The following is a 20,000-nucleotide window of genomic DNA, read 5'->3' on the forward strand; positions in this document are numbered from 1 at the left end:
TGAGGTATACATAGGTATGCACACAAAAAGCACAAAGAAATGTACACAAAAACATGTATATATTTAGATACACACATACACACAGAGAGAAAAGACGTGAGAATAAAATAAACACAAACTAGAACCAGACATGCATATGCACTTTCATGTAAACACATGCAGGTATATACAGATGCACACAACTTACAAACATTATCTTCAAATCTTAAATGAAATATCTCAGTAGTATTGATTCTGAAGTCATATTTCTTAAATCAAGCTCCTAATAAATTTTGTTTCTAATTCAGTGGTCTTGATAATGTTCAGGCTTGTGCTATTTAGCTCATCTGTGGTTATTTTTAGGAATAAATGAATTTAAGGGATAATTAAAACTAAATGGAATATACTTATCTTTGTTAGTAAAGATAATTTCAGCTAGGCTTTATAAAATTTAGAACTAGGATTCAAATATCTGGGTTGATAATGGATAGAGATCAATACACTGTAGTTAGAGGGAAAATAGAGGTGATATGATAACATGGTGAGGAGAGAATTTTGAATGGTTGCAAATTGGGAAGGATGTTCTGATGGGTTGAATATGTACATACACACTGGCTGATGTATATCTACATAGGTTTAAGCATATCAGTAGACATACACTTACATTTGGACAAGTGTATATTTTTGCAAATATACATATGTAAATTAACAGTATAGAGGAAAGAGAACAATCAAGCTGCTAACAACAGCAGAGAAATATATTTCAAAATTGGATTCCCTTAAATACTTACCCACTTTACCTACGCATATATGTGCAGACATTGACATGTACGCATGCACACACACACACACACACACACACACACACACACACACACACACACACACACACACACACATCATACACACATATGCAGAACAAACTCAGATACTTCAAAAAAGATCAAACAACTAAATTCTTTAATGTGGAAGCAGCTGGTATTCTACAAACACACATGCCATTAACATAGTTTTTTTTATTGAATTAGCTTGACACAATGTGATCAATATGATAAGGTTTGACATTTGAGTTACAGGTATGAGAGAGAGAGGGAGATAGATAGATAGATAGAGTGAGTGAGAGACAGAAAGAGATAGACAGAGTGTGAGAGAAAGAGAGAGATAGATAGAGAGAGAAAGAAAGAAAGAGAGTGAGAGAAAGAAAAGTATTGTTCCTTCAGTACTGGACTAACACAGAATTTATCATCCTTAGAGAGCCAGAATGACTCCTGTTACTGTATTTCTCTTCAAATACACTATCTTTGTCTCAAATAATTTAAAAACTAATGAAGAATTTATTAAAATACCTCTGTCATTTTTAAGCTGGTTTTGGAACATAAAGTACCATTTAATTGTGATGGAAGTTTTTAATTTAAATTTCTTTAAAATAGAGAATTTGAATTATAATGCTAGGAGTGGTCTCAAGCAGGTTGATATAAAAAGGGTTAAATGTGTAACTTTTTCTACCTGTAAAAGCCTATTTGCTTATATGCATGCTTTGTTATGCTGTAATATGCTGATGAGGTCAAACAGACCACCCGCAGTTGTCTCTTGCCTAAGAATTGAAATCAGAATATCCTTTTCCTAAACATATAAAATAACTTCAGAAATTAATTGTTAAATTCTGGAAATAATTTCACATTTTCTTTGAGAGTCAAATAATTACCAGGTGTTTCTTCTACAAAATGTGAAATTTCAGTCAATTAAGAACTTAGGGTGCATGGATTCAATACATTATTTTTATGTGGTTGTGTGGTAAGAACTTTACTTCTCAACCACATAGTTCCAGGTTCAGTTTCACTGTGTGGAACCTTGGGCAAATATATGTGTGTGTGTGTGTGTATGTCTGTATTTGTTCCCTTGCCATCACTTGACAATTGATGCTGGTGTGTTTATGACCCCGTAACTTAGTGGTTCTGCAAAAGAGACTGATAGACGTACAAGGTTTACATAGAATAAGTCCTGGGGTCGATTTCATCAACTAAAACCATTTAAGGTGGCGCTCCAGCATGGCCACAGTCAAATGATTGAAACAAGTAAAAAAATAAAAGAATGTTTGCATGTTATCCATGTGTACGTGTGTGTATTAATGTGCATATATATATATATACATATATATATATATACATATATATATATATATATATATATAAAAAATTTAAATGAGAGTTTTGCCGCTAATATTATTGAAGTTTATTACCTATGTCAACATTTCTGTATAAGGTTATATTTAACTATTACCTTACACATCCTCATCCATAAGGAGTCTACTATAGACCTTTGGGGAGAAATTTTTGCTATTTTGGTAACGATTACATGTTTATCTCACCAATACATTGTGGAGATATCATTATATGAACACACACATTCACACACACACACACACACACACATATATATATATCATCATCATCATCATCATCATCGTTTAACGTCCGCTTTCCATGCTAGCATGGGTTGGACGATTTGACTGAGGACTGGTGAAACCGGATGGCAACACCAGGCTCCAGTCTGATTTGGCAGAGTTTCTACAGCTGGATGCCCTTCCTAACGCCAACCACTCAGAGAGTGTAGTGGGTGCTTTTACGTGTCACCCGCACGAAAACGGCCACGCTCGAAATGGTGTCTTTTATGTGCCACCCGCACAAGCCAGTCCAGGGGCACTGGCAACGATCTCGCTCGAAAATCCTACAGGAGCCAGTCAGGCGGTACTGGCAACGGCCACGCTCAAAATGGTGCATCTCATGTGCCACCCGCACAAGAACCAGTCCAGGGGCACTGGCAACGATCTTACTTGGCTTGCCGGGTCTTCTCACGCACAGCCCATTTCCAAAGGTCTCGGTCCGTAGTCATCGCCTCGGTGAGGCCCAATGTACGAAGGTCTTGCCTCACCACCTCAGCCCAGGTCTTCCTGGGCCTACCTCTTCCACGGGTTCCCTCAACTGTTAGGGTGTGGCACTTTTTCACGCAGCTATCCTCCTCCATTCTCACCACATGTCCATACCAGCGCAATCGTCTCTCTTGCACGCCACAACTGATGCTTCTAATGTTCAGCTTTTCTCTCAAGATACTTACACTCTGACTGGTATTCACATTGACATTACACATCCAACGGAGCATACTGGCTTCATTCCTTGCGAGCTTACGTATGTCCTCAGCAGTTACAGCCTATGTTTCACTGCCATGTAGCATGGTTGTTCGTACGCATGCGTCATACAGTCTGCCTTTTACTCTGAGTGAGAGTCCCTTTGTCGCCAGCAGGGGTAAGAGCTCTCTAAACTTTGCCCAGGCTATTCTTATTCTAGCAGCTACACTTTCAGCGCACCCACCCCCACTACTAACTTGGTCGCCCAGATAGCGGAAGCTATCGACTACCTCTAGTTTTTCACCCTGGAATGAGATAGAAGTTGTTTCCTGTTTGTTTGCAGTCTTTATTGCACCTGAACATCTGCCACAAACAAAAACTAACTTGCTAGTTAACCTGCCTTTGATGTTGCTGCACCTCTTATGTGTCCATAGCTTGCACCGGGTACATCTTATAGAGTTACTACCTACTCCTTTTCTACATACTGAGCAGGGCCATCTACCTGAAGGGGTTTGTGTTTTATCTACCTTCCTACTTATTAGGATTTTGGTTTTAGCTAGGTTGACTCTAAGGCCCTTCAATTCTAGACCTTGCTTCCACACCTGAAACTTCTCCTCTAGTTCTGATAGTGACTCCGCAATTAGGGCAAGGTCATCAGCATAGAGGAGCTCCCAGGGGCAACCTGTCTTGAACTCCTCTGTGATTGCCTGGAGGACTATGGTAAATAATAGGGGGCTGAGGACGGAACCTTGGTGGACCCCTACCTCTACCCGGAATTCATTGCTGTACTCATTTCCAACCCTCACCTTACTAGCCGCATCTCTGTACATGGCTCGCACAGCTCTCACTAGCCATTCTTCTATCCCAAGTTTCCTCATTGACCACCAGATAAGGGATCGGGGGACCCTGTCAAAGGCTTTCTCCATGTCAACGAAAGCCAGGTACAGAGGTTTATCCTTGGCTAGGTATTTCTCTTGCAACTGTCTCACTAGAAATAAGGCATCAGTAGTGCTTTTACCTGGCACGAACCCAAACTGCATCTCATCTAAATTGATTCGCTCCCTAATTAGTTGGGCTATGACCCTCTCTGTAACTTTCATAACCTGATCTAACAGCTTGATGCCTCTGTAATTATTTGTATCTAAAGCGTCCCCTTTACCTTTGTAGCAGTTGACAATGATGCTGCTACACCAGTCATTGGGTATGACTCCTTCGTGTATCACCTGGTTCGTAATACGGGTGACTAGGCTATAGCCAACACTGCCAGATATTTTGAGCATCTCTGCAGTGATTCCTGATGGGCCGGGGGCTTTCCCGGTCTTCATACTCTTAATTGCTTTATCTACCCTGGTACTATCAACTCGGATAGCTGGTCCCTCTATTGGGTCGACATAAGGCAGGCTCTCTTTCTCCCATTCATTCTCTTTATTAAGCAATCTATCGTAGTGGCATCTCCAGACCTCTTTCTTTGCATCCTCATTTAATGCAAGCGTACCATCATCCATGCGAACACATTTCTCTCCTACAACATCACTATTCTCTCTCCTACACTGTCTTGCAACACGAAATACCTCGAGTCTTTGGTCCTCACGGCGCAGAACATTGGCAAATCTTTCCTTATCTGCTTCCCCTCTGGCTAAATAAACCTGTCGCCTAGCCTCCCTTCTGGCACATTGGTACAATTCCCTGCTACCACCGTTCTTCCAGTCCTTCCAAGCTTGTTTCTTTTGTCTAATAGCCCTGTCTACCTCCTTGTTCCACCACCACGTTACTCTGGGTTGGGAGGGGACCTTACACCACCCACAAATCTGGTCGGTGGCTTTCAACAGGTTGTCCCGCAGAAATCTCCAATTGTCTTCCACGTTGTATGATGCTATATCCCCTTCTATTTCGTTAAATGCTTCAAGTAACTTGTCTCTATTTTGTTAAATGCTAGAGAGAGAGATGCTTGCTTCCCTACCACATGGCTCCAGGTTCAGTCTCACTGTGTAGCACCTTGGACAAGTATTTTCTACGATAGCCTTGGGCTGACCAAAGCCTTCTGAGTGGATTTGATAGAATCAGACTGAAAGAAGCCTGTCGTAAATATATCTGGTCTTGCGTCCATTAGAATTGTATCATTCTTAATGAGCTAAGGCCAGAATCCAGGCAATGTACACCATTCTAATTCATGATCAATCAAAGCTTTTTACATAAAAACACAATGGCGTCAAATAATGAGCTTGCATGTGTTTGTGCTGCATTAATTCTCACTATGATCAAGTTACAGTCGCTGCTGATAAAATCACTATGATCTTAAAAGCAGCAGATGTATCAGTTGAACCTTATTGGCCATCTCTGTTCGCTCATGCTTTGGATGATGTGGACATCAAAGTAATAATTTCCAATGTAAGCAGGATGGCAGCTGCATCTGCTGGTGATGTAGCTGCTGTCCCTACCAAAGAAGAAAAGGAAGAGATGAAAGAAGAATCGGAGGAGTCAAATGATGACACGGGCTTTGGTTAGTTTGACTGAGGAGCTTCACAAGAGATTAATGAGGTGTAAATAAATGCTCTGCTTAATCAAGAAAAAAAAGGTGCAGGAGTGGCTGTGTGGTAAGAAGCTTGCTTCCAACAACATAGTTCTGGGTTCAGTCTCACTGAGTGCATCTGAGTGCCTCAGGCCAACTAAAGCCTTGTGAGTGGATTTGGAAGACTGAAACTGAAAGAAGCCCGTCGTATATATATATGTGTGTGTGTGTGTGTGTGTGTGTGTTTGTCCTCCCCACCATCGCTTGACATCTGATGTTGGCATGTTTGCGTACGTTTGCATACCTGTAACTTAGTGGTTTTGCAAAAGAGACCGATAGAATAAATACTAGGCTTACAAAGAATAAGTCTTGGGATTGATTTGTTCAACTAAAGGTGGTGTTCCAACATGACTACAGTCAAATGACTGAAACAAGTAAAAGAAATTTTATATATATATATATATATATATATATATATATATATATATATACATATATATATATATATATATATATATATGTATATATGTGTGTGTGTATGTATTTTTGTGTCTATGTTTGTCCCTACACTACTGCTTGACAGGCGGTGTTGGTGTGTTTACATCCCTGTACTTCTGTGGTTTGGCAAAAGGGACCAATAGAATAGGTACAAGGCTTAAAAAATATAAGTTCTTGGGTCAATTTATTCAACTAAAACCTTTCAAGATGGTGCTCCAACATTACCGCTGTCAAATGACTGAAACAAATAAAAGAGTAAAAGAATCATGCTTAATTTGCACCCACTGTTGATAGGCCAGTTACTGCAGCATTTATCCTGATATAACATCTCATATGAACTTGCTGTGTTCAAAACAATAAATATCAGAGCAAGAAGTAATTTTGTCTGAACATGGCCAGCAAGAATGCTAGATGCATTTTGGCCATGTTTTAGCAGTCATCCACAAGCTCAGATGACAATTAGTTATCCCAGCTATAGCAAAAAGTGAATAATACATTCACTAATGTGACTGGCCACCCAGTTGATTAGAAGTTCAATATACACAATTGTGGTAGAATTTTAATAAAATAGCAAGCTATGTATCATACTTAATGTATACACACTATCTAGAGGCTAGTTTCTGCTGTATATGCCTTAAAATAACATCTCTAGTAGACTTGCTGTGTTAAAAGCATAATAGGTGTCAAAGAGAGATAAAAAAATATCCAACCCAGTAGTATCCAGCAAGAGTGCCTGATGTATTTTGGCCTTGTATCCTGGATTTCTTATCAGTTGTGCTGCTATTCACAATATCAATGAAAGCATTTTTCACTTTTTCCTATATCAGTGATGGTTCTCATCCAGTCATGTGACTAGCTGTGAGAACACATCATTGAAAATCCTCATGATTTTCTTCTTACTCAGTTTCCTTCCCCTTGGGTCACTTTGCACTTCTTTACCCATCTGTGATGATGCTTCATATGCAAATCATATACAGACCTAAGCAGTTTTTTTCATGCTCATTACAGCTGATCCCTGTCATACCTAGTTTAACTCTCAGCTCATTTGTACCAAGTATTTTATACTTAAATTCATTACACATACACATATATGTGCATGTGTGTGTGTGTGTGTATGAAGTATGTATAAAGTATGCAAGTAATGATGTATAAATGACTTGTACACACATACATGCAGGTAAATACACACACCCATGCATACACACAAACACATACATACATACATTTATATATATATATATATATATATATATATATATATATATATAAATATGTATATATATATATCAGTAGAGAGAAAGAGATGAGAAGAAACAGTGATGTATATATACATATATATATATGTGTATGAAAACACATATACACCCACACACATAAATGCTTTCCTTCTATATTCTCATTGAAACTTAATAGAAACCCAGAAAAATGTGTTTAAGAAATTTATGAAATGACAGGAATCCATTCGCTTGTCGTGTCAACTTGGAAGTATTTCATAGTCTTGTGTAAATCTTCACTTTTAATGTTCACTTTTTTATTTTTATTACTTGTACATCACTTGAAAATAAAAGTAACATTGGATAAACTTTATAATTTGTTTTTTGCGTTTAGGTTTTGAATTCTTGGAATTTTCTTATTGAACAAGTAAAATAAATTGATATTTTGACGATGTTGTTTCATTGTAAACTTTATCAAGTAGATTGACTCCTTTAGATAAGTCGATATATTTTATATACTCTGAGTGTGTGTATGTGTGTGTGTGTGTGAGTGTGTGGCTGTGTGTGATAGCTGCAATGACAATGATTATGCAAACACTTGCCCTGCACAATGAGGGTGTTTAAAATGGAAAGTTATCCTATTCTTGGCTTGAATTAAGACATGACTAACACAAGTTAAACACTCCTCCACAGAAAACTGAAACTTATCAGCATCATTCCATCTCTCTCTATCTATCTCTCTCCCTCCCTCTCATACACATTCTCTCCCTTCTCTCCCTCCCCCTCTCTTTTTCTCTCTCTCTCTCTCTCTCTCTACACACACATATATATATATATATATATATATATATATATATATATATATATAATCTCATCAGATTATTGGGAGAATAGCAATGCATGTAGAACAAATTCAGGATGGGTTCTTGATGTTAGGCTTTCATTGATCAGCTCAGGTCACATGGTATAGATACTGTGGAAGCAATACCACTTAGGTGTACAATAAGCTGTACTATAGTGTATTCAGTGACATTAGTTCATTGTATTTAGTACCACACATGGTAAGGTGGAGTTCTGTCGTTCTGTGAAGTATTAACACATTAGCAGCAGTAGTCTCTATGCATGAGTAACTAGACCTAGGTGACCAAATAAGCAATGGAGGAAGCTGGTCTGAAAGTATATACAAAATGGTGATTGAGTAATCAGTTATGGTATTTAGATAAGTAGGAAAAGAGGGCAGTGTGGGGGAGGGATTGTAAATCATCATGCCACAATGGATCTGTTGGTACACACCCTGGTAAAATACCCAACTATATGCCTACATACAGTTATCTACAAACCTTCTTTCAAAATATCTACCCAATGATATATAAATACTTGCACATATATAGACATGCACATATTTACATACATACATACATACATACATACATACACATATATATATATATATATATTCATACTTCTGCACTTAATATTATATATAGAGAGATAGATATATACAGATATATATGTGTGTGTGTGTGTACCCCTATATACATATATATATACATATATATATATGTATATATATACCTAAATACAAACTTACACGTTCACACACACACTTGTTAACACACATTGCCAACAGAGATTAGAATGTGAATATGGTATTACATACACCCTAATGCACATGCTTGCACACACACACACATGCACGTACACACATATTCACATGCATGCACACACACACACACATACATATTCATTTCATACACTCATGTTTTGTAACTCAGAGAGCTTTACTACAAACAAGGATTTTGAAACTCTATTGAAAACTATGATTGATAGCTGGAAGCCAGAGAATCTGGCACAAAACACAGAATACTTTGCTCATTCTTTTTTATCTCAAAACTATTGAAAAAAAACTGAGTTAAAAAAAAAAATTCGTTTTCATTTTTACGATTTGGCACCATAACTAACATTTTTATTGTTATTCAAAAATCTTTCTAGATTTTATTTCTCTTTTACATTTTGTTTTTAACAGTTATCAATTTGTTCTAGATTAACATAGCCATTGAAAAAAAAAAGCTTCTTAATGGGAAAGAAATAATGTATTGCTGCTGCTTATGGCAATGATGATGGTGAAGGTTGAAGCATTGATGCCAGAGAATTTCTATCATCATCGACATCTCCATCATTACCACCATCATCCTTCTCCTCATCCTCATGAATAATAATGATAATATTAATGATAATCCTTTCTACTGGAGGCACAAGGCCTGAAATTTGGGGCATGGAGACAAGTTATGTCGACCCCAGTGTTTCACTGGTACGTACTTAATTTATCAACTCTGAAAGGATGAAAGAGAAAGTCAACCTCGGCTGAATTTGAACTTAGAATGTAGCAGCAGATGAAACACTGCTGAGCATTTTGCCCAGTGTGGTAACAATTCTGCCAGCTCACCGCCTTTCAATAATAATAATGATAGTAATTATTATTTCAAATTTTTTCCAAAAGGGTAGCTTGTGGGATGTGGGGATGAGTTGATTACTTTGACCCCAGCATTCAACCAGTACTTATTTTATTGACCCTGAAAGGATGAAAAGCAAATTTGACCTTGGCAGAATTTGAACTCTGAACATAGCGACAGATGAAATACCGCTAAGCATTTCATCCAGTGTGCTAATGATTCTATCAGCTCATGTTTAGGTATAACATCATCAACATCCTCATCATTACAACCATTGTCCTCCTTATGAATAATAATAATAATAATAATAATAGTAATAATAATAATAATGATGATGACTTCAAATTTTGGCACAAGGTCAGCAATTTTGGGGGAAGGGATTAGTCGATTATATTACCCCAGTGATCAACTGGTACTTATTTTTATCAACCACGAAAGAGAATGAAAGGCAAAGTCAACCTCAGCAGAATTTGACCTCAGAACATAAAAACGGATGAAATGCCAAGCCTGGAGTGGTAATGATTCTGCCAGCTTGCCACCAGTCCCAAATGATGAAAAAATTAATATGGGAAGTGTAGAGAAAATAGCAAAGTACCAGGACCTAGCTATCGAATTACAGAGACAATGGAAAGGGTGGGTAAAATGTATGCCAATAGTTATAGGTACATTAGGAATTATCCCTAAAGATCCGAACAGATGGACAAAGGAAATAGGTATAAAACCCAGTTTAGTGCAGCTGCAGAAAACTGTTATTAGGGACAGCTAGGATACTTAGGAGGGTTCTTGGCATCTAAGGCAACTTGTAGGCCAATGTTAGGATTCTTATCTTTTCCAACAGTCTAATCTGTTGAGTATATATGAATAATAATAATAACAATAATAATAATAATAATAATGATGATGATGATGATTATGGTTTCAAATCTTGGCACAAGGCCAGCAGTTTTAAGGGAGGAGTAAGTTGTTACATCAATCCCATTGTTTAGCAGGTAGTTATTTTATTGACCCTGAAAGGATAAAAGATAGAATTTGAACTCAGGACATAAAGAGCCAGAAGAAATGCCACTATGCATTTGTTCTGAATTAGTAATGATTCTTACACTTAATAATAATAATAATAATAATAATGATTATGATAAGAAGAAATGCCTTGATGCAGTACCAGGCAGTGGCTCTCATGGCTTTTGATCTTAATTGATTGGAAGTGTTATCATGTATATCGTTTTGTCTTGGTATAAAAGATAGGCTATAGCAAATATTCTGCTCAATACCACAGATTTGTTTGTCAGTTGTTTGATCTTAACCAGTCGAGCATGTCCTTTGTGGCTGACGGTAAGTGCATCTCTGATCTCGAGTAGAAGTAGTGGGGGAGCATCATAGCCATGTGTTGAGAGGAATTCTTTGGGGTTTGCATAATTCACCATCCTTAAACAATCCTTATTGAGGGACCTTTTGGGTGGGATGGGCTACTCAACCTGAAAAAATTCTAACTGGGCCCCATCTGCAAGGTCATGCTCTGCTTTCTCACTCAATAATAATAATAATGAGGAGGAGGAGAAGAAGAAGAAGAATTCTGCTCAATACCTCAGATTTGCTTGTTATGTACATGTTTTGTCTTGATATGACAGTTGGGCAATAGCAAATATTCTGCTCAACAGCACAGATTTGCTTGACCGTAACCAGTTGAGCATGTCCCTTAGTGATTGATGATATGTGCATCTCTGATCATAAACAGAAATAGTGGAGGAGCATCATAGTCATATGTTGAGAGGAATTCTTTGTGGTTTGAATAGTTCACCTCTAGAAAAATGGATGTTTTGTTCATTATCCTTAAACAGACCTTACCCAGGTATCTTTTGAGTATGATGAGCTACTCGACCTGAAGAAAATTCTGATTGGGCCCCACCTGCAAGGTCGTGCTCAGTTTATCTTGATATGAGGTCACCATGTTGTGCACATATGCTTGTGATGCATGTGCTTGATGTCTCCTTATCAGATGGGTAGTCATACAAATTGGGCTTCATATATTTATACCTCAGTGAAATTTTGATGGCATGCATTGCTCTTTCCCTCAATAATAATAATAATAATAATAATAATCCTTTCTACTATAGGCACAAAGCCTGAAAATTTTAGGGAGGGTGCTAGTCGATTATATCAACCCCAATGCATAACTGGCACCTATTTCATCGACCCAAAAGGTAAAAGCCTTGTTTATTGATCATGCTTTAAGAACCCTGCATTGAACTTCTGCATTTCCATGCAGTGCTGATTTTTAAGGTGTTCTATTTTTACATTTGTTCCAGTCATTTTCAGTCATGTTGGTTGTGGCCGAATCACTATTAGTATCACGTTCGTCCACAACTTGCCTAATTCCCACTTCAACTAATCACTTTTCCTTCTTTCTCTTTGATCCTGTTGTCACAGGGGCATGCTATTGTAGCATGGTTAGGACAAAGACATAGTGTCAGTTTAGATGCATTATCTATTGCTACATTATTACAAGGCTTCATTCAATACAGACAATCTTACATGAACATCGTGTTTTATAGGTGCCAGAGGTCTTCAACAGATGATTGATAATTAGGCTGATTCTTCCCATTGCTGTAATTACACATGACTGCATTACTTCTTCATCCATTACCTGGTTAGGTATAGAGATGGGAAAACAGCTATTAGGAGAATTGTGCTGGTTTGAGTATGAAGCTGTGCAAACAGTTATGAGAGAAAATTCACCCGAGATTAATTCAATGAAATCTGAATTCTCTCTGCTTTTTCATGCTAAAAGCTGCTACATTTAATGCCTTCATTAATAGAAGGTACTAAAGATTGTTACATGAACAAGAATTTCTGATTGGCTGAAATGGGGTTTGCATGCATGATAAACTCACGATTCACATGTGATTGAAAATAGAGTTGAAAACTACTGCCATACTATGTCAATTATTGGGCATGTTTTTTATTTTTTCTTTTCTGTTCAATAACTACAACAATGTCAGATTTCTGATGTTTAATCTGATGGTCAAACTGGATCATTACATCCCTTAGGATTTCGCAGTCACCATTCTTAGTAACTCCTTCTGGTATTTGATCATACCACATCTGGTTCTTCTAGGTTTTAATTTCCACAGAGCTCCCAATGCATAATTTTTGCCAAGTATTGATGCTACACTGTTCAGAGAGATTATATCTTTTGTTTTTCTCCTTTTCCATCAAGGTTGTTTTATGGCCTTTTTTTTTCCATCAACATTGTTCTCATCGGTCTGTAATCCCATCCTTTCTGCAACAGTTCTACTTGCAGCCTTCATTTGTTTGTGACATATTCTTTGTTTCAATGTATTTCAATACATTGTTGACTTTATTCGTTTTTTGATTTAGTCTTCATTGGTCAGCCTTCGAAGTTATTAAAAATTGAAACCCATCAGTGACTTTTGGGACACCCTGTATCTTTCTCTCTCTCTCTCTCTATATATATAGGTATGTGTTTGTGTGTGTGTGTGTCTTTGTGTTTGTCCCAAACACCGCTTAACAACCAGTGTTATTGTGCTTATGTCCCTATAACCTAGAAGTTCAGCAAAAGTGTCTGATAGAATAAGTATTAGGCTTTAATAAAATCCCTGGAGTTGATTTGTTTGATTAAACCCTTCAAGGTAGTGCCCCAGTATGGCCACAGTTAAATGAGTGAAACAAGTAAAAAAGATAAAATATAGACACTGTAAGAAATTAGAAGTGGGTGTATGGTGTGTTAGAAAATTATGGAAGCTACTAATCAGAAGGGTGTAAAGTACATGGATCTAGTCTAAGCATGACATTTTGAGCTATGATAAAACCAGAATGTTTTAGAGAATTGATGAACACGAGCAGCAATAGCATTACTCTGGCAGGTCAATATGTAATAGAGATTATGCATAAAGATTTCAATAGATTTTTTTACTGCATAAATTGCAAGGAGCTTGACCACCCTGATATGGCCTTCCAGTGTTAAGAATGGATCAGGAAATACTATATGAATTATTATTATTCTTGGAAGGAATTAATACTTTTAGTAGAGGTAAATGAGCTAATGTCAGTTAAAACTCAACATTTAAAGCCTGTTGTTTCTTTAAAACTGTTCATTTATAGACTACATTATACCTTCAGCAGGGGCCATTCAGTTGCAGTCCTGCCTAACAAGCTTCCATGACCATTGATACTAGTATTTTTATTCAGATAGCTATCACCAGCTAAACTATTTCCCGTGTGTTATTAGTGTTGCTGCCACTGTGGTTATCCATGATGTTAGTATTCACACGGCTAACATTATAATCTAGGTTAATCAGTATCCCTAAGTCCCTATTATAGTTGCTATGATTGCTATGGTTTGTATTATAGCTTGTAATATCATTTCTATGTCTGATGGGATTCATAATGATGATATTATAATTGCTCTTTTCCAGTCAACTCCTCTCATCATTATTGCTTCTCAAGACAATTTTCATATAGATATTATTATCAGATAATAATACAGATATTATTATAGTCATATAGATATTATTGTTATAGAGTCATCTCTTCACTGTGATTTCCATTGATACCCACATTTTCTCTGATATTGTTATACTTTGTTACCAATAATACTATTATTAATATTTTTATAATTATAATCATTACTCCCACTAGCAAATCTACCCATCTATGATGGAGACATAAAATGAGGGAGGGAAGTCATAACAGCAGTATGTATTAAGAAATATGTAAATGGACTTGATAGATTACTGGGTGATGTTCTAGAGTAATCTCATTATTGTTAGTGATACAGCATTCTATTGCAGCTATATGTGTTTGAGACTAAGTGACATGTGATGACAATTCACTCCCAAACTGAACAAACTGAAATAGGCTCCCAGCCTCTGTATCATGAATGGTTATGTGGACCACTCTTGATGACAGTTAGAGCTTCTTTCGACTACTACATAAAAAGTATTAAGAGAAAAATGTTATTTAGCTATGCTTTTATTTTAGTTGTTTACACTATTTTATGATTGTTTATACTCTTGCACATTCAAAGTTCACAAATTTCCTTATTTAGATTATGAATCATATTCCTTTTCATTATATGTCAACATAATTACAAAACTTCTTTGTAGACAATAATTTCTGTTTGGTCGACACTAATTTTCAAATTACTGGAGTGGGTAAAAACACACGTACACAATTTAAAATCTGGCCCTGATGCTTTGTTTGCTGTGAATGCGTGAGTGGAATCTTTAGGAATCTGCCCATCTATGATGGGAAATAAAGGGATAGTATTGCATATCTAAACCCTCTAAATTCATGAACTTTATGGGGGTGGGGAATCCAGAGTTAATCCTTGTTGCTGGAATTTTAACAAAAAAAAAAAAAATCAAAGGTGATTCATTAATACAAAACTTAATATTGGTAATTGTTCAGTTTAAGGGCTTAAAAAAAAGTTAATAAAAATTAAGGGTGAGTGGGTCTTCGGCAGAATAGAGAGGGTTTCTAAGAAATGTTTCTTAGTAGAAGCACCTGATCGTTCTGAGCAGACTTTGACAGCATTAATTCAGCAATGGATTCTGCCAGGGAGTCACATAGTGAGTGATGGCATTTGACCATAATACTGGAATTTTAAATGGTGGTGCATGCACTCATGAGGTAATTGTGCATGAAGGAAATATCAGAAACATGTGGATGCATGTTAAATGCAAATTATACCATCAATTTGGCACTTCAGAGGCTTTGTTTGTTTCATATTTGCACGAATTATGCCATATATGGCATAATTCAGTGAAGAAGAATAAAATATTTGTTCAGTTTGGATGCTGTATCAGCTGTGTATGCAGTATGATTTAAAAGTAAGTCGACTTACTTTCCTTTGTTTCTTTTATTAGTTATCTCCTCTTTAATTTTTATTTCCTTTTTTACAGCCATAAACTGAACAATTACCCTTAATATCCACTGAATAATCATACTTTTAAACATTGTTTTCACTAAAAACCTTCCTGATTACCTCTTTCGTAATCCCCCAAAAAACATCATCGTGACCATTGGTCCAGCCCTTTGACCGTGAAGAGGGAACAGACAGATAGAGAGACATAATGCCCATTATAGTAAGATTAAGTTAGCTGCCATTGCCAATGTACCTTCTACTATTAGTATAGTTTCTATCAGTCATAGTTATTAAATTTTATTATGGATAGGATTGTGTGAGTTATAACAGCTAAACTTACATGTGTTTGAAGATGTTATAATTAATCCCATATTAAATGTAACTAACTGGGAGAGTTTAATTGTGGACAGGTTAAATATAAAGTAATATTTATGCTGTGGAGGAAAATTTCATTTAATGATATTAAAAAACTGTTTAACAGTCCCTTAACATTTAAGCACAATGGAGATGTATACTAGAACATGTGCTGCCTCTCGCTCTTGTTAGGAAAACTTAAGACTTTGAGATTAGGGTACTCAGCAGGTACCAGACATATAGTTTCCATGTCACGATCTTTCTTCATATATGCATTTACGTGTTTGGGCTAAAATGGAGATGGTACTATTAATGCACCCAGAGTGGGACATAGTGAGTGGGCAAGAGTTGCTGCTGTCAGCAGAGTAAGTGTGTGTATTAGAGTTAGGAGCACTATGTAGATTTAAAGCTTGGTATGCAAGCATCTGTAGATTTAAAGCTTGGTATGCAAGCATCTGTAGATTTAAAGCTTGGTATGCAAGCATCTGTAGATTTAAAGCTTGGTATGCAAGCATCTGTAGATTTAAAGCTTGGTATCCAAGCCTTTGTAGATTTAAAGCTTGATATCCAGTTGAGCTTAGATCTTAAGCTTAGTGTCAGGTAAAAATTTAATTTTGTCATAGAATCCACTGGTGAGCAGAGCTCCCTTGTAAAATGTAATGTGGTTGTTAAAAATTTCCTCATTTGCAGACAGGTTCCAAAATTCTAATAGAAATGCTGTTAACTCTACAATTTAGAATGGAGATAGGACGGTGAGATTTAGAGTCTTCCAGGTACTCTAAAGATTGTCCAGCAGCACAAAAGAGTTTGTCATGACAAAAGAGAGTGCACCAAATTCTAGGAATATGTAAGTAATATTACTGAAGGAGATATAACTTACATGCTGTTTATGTATTCTTTTGATCCGTGTTGGGGTAATAAAAAACTCACTGAAGGCGTTATTATGATTCTACATGTTTATTTACTTGGCATGTTTACAAACAGTATATATATATATATATATATATATATATATATATATATATATATATATATAGCGGAGTGATACACACTGTGTGTATCTGCCTTAGACACAGTTCATACTGCTTAGTAGATGTGCTTAACAAAATAGTACTACTAGCGGGGATGTATTCATATACACATATACCTACGCATACACATAGATATGAACGCGTAATACATGCATATTTGTTTAACACCCATTTTATCTTACCAGCAAGCAATAGATAGGGAGTTATTTGAAGCACAAATTTTATTGCTTGATGTACGTCCTCTTAGCAACCCATCTCTGTTTTTCAAATAAGGGATTTTTCAACCCAGAGATCTTTGAAAAACTGATCACAATGTGAGCTACTAATTTCAACATCATCATCATCATTTGGACAAGCATGGAATATCAGCATTCACACACACTTATGCTCACACACACATACATGTACATGTGCACACACGTGTAAATATACGTGCACATATATACTACATTCAGCTATCTAGAAATGGCTACAACCAAAGCTGAATGCCATAGATAGTGGTGGCGCTGGTGGTTATGACGATAAGGGTGTTGTAGTTGTTGTTGTTCTTGTTGCTGGTAGTGGTGCTGGTGAGGTGATGGTGATGATTGTCACAGTGATGTTGGTGGTACAAGTAATGATAACAATGGTGATGATGCGATAAAAGTGCTATGACAATCTTAAATCTCTGTATAATCAACTTCAATGTTTTCTGAACAACCATCATTTGGAAGATCATCATTATCACAATGAGCATGATCATAAAACATCATACTTTTGTTTGTTAAGCCATCTATTCACACACACACACACACACACATGGGTGGATGGGTAATCGTATCAATATTTACTTCAGTATATAAACTTGTGTTATCCTAGTTCATGTTAACCATGTGATATCATTGATGTAGTTTTTGTTGTTGTTGGTATTACCCCCCCCCCCCACCACCACCACCACCACTCCCTTTCAACTTGCCTATACAATGTAAATATATTCCAAAATAATCAGAATATTTGCTCAGTGACCTAAACATATAAACCTCTTGCTCATCCCACCCAGATCTGTTGATGTTCCAGTATCTTCTTTCTCTGCAGCTATGTAAACTAATGAAATACTGAAGTAGGAAACTCACATGGTTATTCCACATGCATGAAATAGCAGTCAAATCACACCTTGTTATCTTTACCTCCTGGTTCTAGGCTATTTTTTACAAGAGTTGATATGTTACAAATATTGATAACGGTGAAGATGATGATGATGAGATCTCAAGTATAGCTGTATTTGCTTCCCAACCACATGGTGCCAGTTTCAGTCCCACCTTGAGCAAGTGTCCCTTATTATAGCCCTGGGCCAACCAAAGAATTGAAAACTTGTGAGTGGATTTAGTAGAGGGAAACTGAAACAAGCTTGTGTGTGTACACATATACACATCCCACCACACACACACACACACACACACACACAAATATATGTATATATGTGCAAGCACAGCTGTGTGGTAGGGAGTTTGCTTTCCAAATACATGATTCTTGGTTCAATTCTTCTGCATGCCACCTTGGCCGGTCAAAGCCTTGTGAGTAGATTTAGTAGATGGAAACTGAAAGAAGCTGGTTGTATAAATATGTGTGTGTGTGTGTGTGTGTGAGTGTATTTGTGTGTGGAGTCCTTTCTGTTCTAAATGGAATGTGTTGTGAATAATGTAGTATTGGAAACATGACCATAGCTTTACTCAGTCAGGCCTGATTAGGTGACTAACAACAAAAAAGCAACGTTAACATAACAAGCAACAACAATATCAACAACAATAGCAATAACAAGAATAACAATGACAACAAAAGTCACAACAACACTGATCTATGTCTAGATATAAATGTACTACTAATACAGAAGAGAGAGATGAAGTATTATGCTAATAAATAAATATTTAAATTACACTTTGGTTTCTTCTCATTATCTCAATGTGCCAGTAGGTGCAGTCTTACTCATACACATACATATATATATGAATACACACACATGGACACACACACACACACACACATTATAGATATATATGTATGGGTAAGATCCAAAGATCCAAATGTAGGAGGTTAGTAAGCTTCAAACAGTCCATGGCAGGTACAGAAAACAAAAGTGGACCGTGTATGTTCAGGAAAAATAATCCTTGAACGACTCGTTTCTTCAGAAAAGAATAATTTGACTGCTATTTCTTGCACGCCCAGCAACCACATAACAAGCATTTCGGGACCTTTATCGTAAATAACATTTACGTGGTAGGAGGGCGTGCTAGAAATAGCAGCCAAATCTTTGGAGGTGAGATACGTTGAATGCACTTGAAAAAATCCTATGCAAAAAAAAACTATTTCACACTGTTACAAATGGGTTTTTACGAAATATTTACCTTATTTTTAAAGTCCTTTTCACTTTAAAATATTTTTTGAGCATGTCAAAATAATTTTTTGCTAAGGTATTCACTTGAAAATAATTAAAAAAGAAACATTGAAATATTGTCTGTTTAAAGAAAGCTAAAATATAAATACTTACTGCACAAGCAATTTATATTTTTGATATCACACTCACTTAAAAATATTTCTAAATTATTACAATATTGTGCTTAACAAAAGCAAAAGTAGAAACATTTATTGTAAAAAACATGTATTTTTTCGTTGTCGAGTCACTGTGTCTAATCGAAGGATGTGAATTTCTTCCCTTTCAGGTTTAAGATTATTTTTGGAATATTTCTCTTTTATGCACCATTTTAGGCATTTTATACCCACCAAAACCTCTAATATCTTAAAAACCACCTGTCTGATTTATGCAAAACTCGTTTTATTCTGTTCATATTAACATTTCAGGGAAAACTTAATTCATAGTATTTTCCCATTCTGCACCAGTTTGGCTGGGTAACATTCCAAATCAAACAAGCAAGCATTATACAAACTTCCTCTTAATAAGTAAAACGTCTACATTC

At 36.4% G+C, this 20,000-nt stretch overlaps 1 long non-coding RNA gene and 1 pseudogene across 1 annotated transcript in view; both read left to right on the top strand.

Annotated features, from left to right (window-relative positions):
* LOC128248586 (uncharacterized) overlaps nt 1–20,000 on the top strand; it is a 118,135-nt gene that overhangs the window by 6,697 nt on the left and 91,438 nt on the right. The window lies entirely within an intron of this gene.
* On the top strand, nt 5,307–5,617 carry LOC106878633 (large ribosomal subunit protein P1 pseudogene; annotated as a pseudogene).

Source organism: Octopus bimaculoides, chromosome 8, assembly GCF_046866305.1.
Source record: "Octopus bimaculoides isolate indiv1 chromosome 8, ASM4686630v1, whole genome shotgun sequence".
In the NCBI taxonomy this organism is placed as follows: domain Eukaryota; kingdom Metazoa; phylum Mollusca; class Cephalopoda; order Octopoda; family Octopodidae; genus Octopus; species Octopus bimaculoides.